Here is a 2,671-nt window from a genome sequence, read left to right on the forward strand (position 1 = left end):
CTCCTGAGGTGCTGAAGGACCCTGTGCTGCCTGTGACCTCGGTAAGCGTCCACTGCGAAGAGAAGCGGGGGCTTCCACAGAGGAACGCCCAGACCAGGGCAGGAGGGAAGGCTAGGCAGGGCTTTGCTGGGGAAGGGTAACTGGATTAGAAAAGATAGAGAATGCTTAGAAATTCTGATGGAGTCCAAGCCGTGGGGCAGGAGAAATTGGAAGAACCTGGATGATTTGGATGTCTGTGCTTCATGCTCTAATCCAAATTAGCTCTGTATTTTTTTAGTGTTTCCCATTGCGGATAAGTTAAAACAAACTTTCCTTTCAGAGAGTAGATTTTAGCAACTCAACTGTGTTCCTTCCCCAAAGCCTGGACTGAGGTTATAGTTGTTCTCAAATAATGGAGACTAGAGACCAGAGGAACCCTATTTGGAGCTTGATAAACAGAGATACATGGCCATTACATCTTCATCAGGAGTCAGTTGGTGGGGAATGGTGTCTGGGCATCTGTATCAGAAGCCCCAATGTTAGGGCCAGGCACGGTGGCTCACGCCTGTAATCCCAGCACTTTGGGAGGCCGAGGCGGGTGGATCACGAGGTCAAGAGATCGAGACCATCCTGGTCAACATGGTGAAACCCCGTCTCTATTAAACAAAAAATTAGCTGGGCATGATAGCGGGTGCCTGTAATCCCATCTACTCAGGAGGCTGAGGCAGGAGAATTGCCTGAACCCAGGAGGCAGAGGTTGCGGTGAGCCGAGATCGCGCCATTGCACTCCAGCCAGGGTAGCAAGAGCGAAACTCCATCTCAAAAAAAAAAGGAAGCGCCAGTGTTGAACATTGAGTAACAAGTTGAAATTTATGGTTGCCAGTGTAGCAGCTGGAGGAATCTGTGGGTTCTAAGAGGGAGCTTCACTAGGCCTAGGTTCACCAGACCAGAAAAGCTAGGGTCACGTGCCAGCTTGCTGCAATTGGCTTTAGACCTCATTTCTCCATTTATATTATGGCTTGGGATAACCAACTCGTATGATGACTCTTTGCAATTCTGACTATAATTTATTGTGTTTTTGTGTCAACTAAATACAGCCATTTGAGAAGCTCCTCCAAAAGGGAATCTTTATTTTTATTTTATTATTTTATTTTATTTATTTTGAGTCAGAGTGTCTCTCTATTATCCAGGCTGCAGTGCAGTGGCATGATCCTGGCTCACGGAAGCATTGGCCTCCTGGGCTCAAACGATCCTCCAGCCTCAGCCTCCTAAGTAGTTGGGACTACAGGTGCATGCCACCATACCCAGCTATTTTTTTTTTTTATAGAGATAGTGTCTTCTTGTTTATTTTTTTAAAAGCAGAGCTGCAGCTTTAAACTGGCTTCTAGATTGGACATTTCCAGAATTCTGAGTGGCGCAGAGGTGTAAATGTCAGTCAGATTCTGTGAATGTCAAATTACCTTTTCCACTTAAAGGACATTAATTTTGGGCAAGTTTGTTAATATAGTCTTCCTCATTGTCTTGCTTGGTTAAAATAAGATAATCTATGTCTATTTTATAAAAATATCCTGATGATCCTATTAGATATTGTGAAAGCATCTGATAAACAATTTTGGAGATAATTTCTCTCTGACTTATTTGAATAGGTTTTTAACATGTAGCAAAAATGAACGATGGTAAAAAGACAACAAGAGTGGCCTCTGTGCCTGGCTCTAACTTGCTGTTTGATCCTCCCTCAGCTCCTGAACACCCGCCCCCGAGATGTCCTGCCAGCAGAGCCAGCAGCAGTGCCAGCCTCCTCCCAAGTGCCCTCCCAAGTGCCCCACCCCTAAGTGCCCCCCAAAGTGCCCCCCTAAGTGCCCTCCAGTGTCTTCCTGCTGCAGTGTCAGCTCTGGGGGCTGCTGTGGCTCCAGCTCTGGGGGCTGCTGCAGTTCCGGGGGAGGTGGCTGCTGCCTGAGCCACCACAGGCGCCGCAGGTCCCACCGCCACAGACCCCAGAGCTCTGACTGCTGCAGCCAGCCCTCGGGGGGCTCCAGCTGCTGTGGAGTGGGCTCCAGCTGCTGCGGAGGGGGCTCCAGCTGCTGCGGAGGGGGCTCCAGCTGCTGTGGAGGGGGCAGCGGCCAGCACTCTGGAGGCTGCTGCTGAAGTGGACCCTGCACCTAGAAGAGGAGATGTGGGTGGAAGGAGTGATCAGATAGATATTTCCTCCTCATCTTTCTCCTCCTGGGCCTGCATGAGTGGCTGAGATGCCCTGGTGAAGGCTCTGAGCTCTGGCCTGGAGGATCCCTCTGCCCCAGGGATCCAGAAGTTTGATTCTTCTCCCACAGACCTATCTGCTGCCCCGACACCAACTGTGTTGTCTACTATGGGATCCCAAACCGCAGACTCAAATTCACCCTCCAGCTCATTTCCCATTTCCTGCAGCCTCAAGTGAAACAATAAAGCAATAGATCTTCTTGCCATTTATCCTGGACTGCTCCTTTCCTGCTTGTGTCTCCAGTATTCTTTTCATTGCTATCTATTTTCCTGCTGCTGGGAGGCTTTGGAAATCAGAGACTTGCTAGTCGCATGGCTAAAGGTAGGGAAGAGGAGAGAGAAAAACATCTCTGGTTCCTACTCTGACACCTTATGTCAGATGCATCACTATGTGGCTCTGCCTGGGCCCACCCTCCTGGTGTCTCAGGAACACAGA

The 2,671-nt window shown here is 49.2% G+C and overlaps 1 long non-coding RNA gene across 1 annotated transcript; it reads left to right on the top strand.

Moving 5' to 3' along the window:
* LOC119468779 lies at nt 1–2,445 on the top strand. The gene is made up of 2 exons (XR_005197543.1): nt 1–41; nt 1,719–2,445. It is a non-coding gene; the product is annotated as an uncharacterized LOC119468779 (long non-coding RNA).
* The last annotated feature ends 226 nt before the right edge of the window (nt 2,446–2,671 follow it).

This window comes from Cebus imitator, unplaced genomic scaffold, assembly GCF_001604975.1.
Source record: "Cebus imitator isolate Cc_AM_T3 unplaced genomic scaffold, Cebus_imitator-1.0 Scaffold491, whole genome shotgun sequence".
In the NCBI taxonomy this organism is placed as follows: Eukaryota; Metazoa; Chordata; class Mammalia; order Primates; family Cebidae; genus Cebus; species Cebus imitator.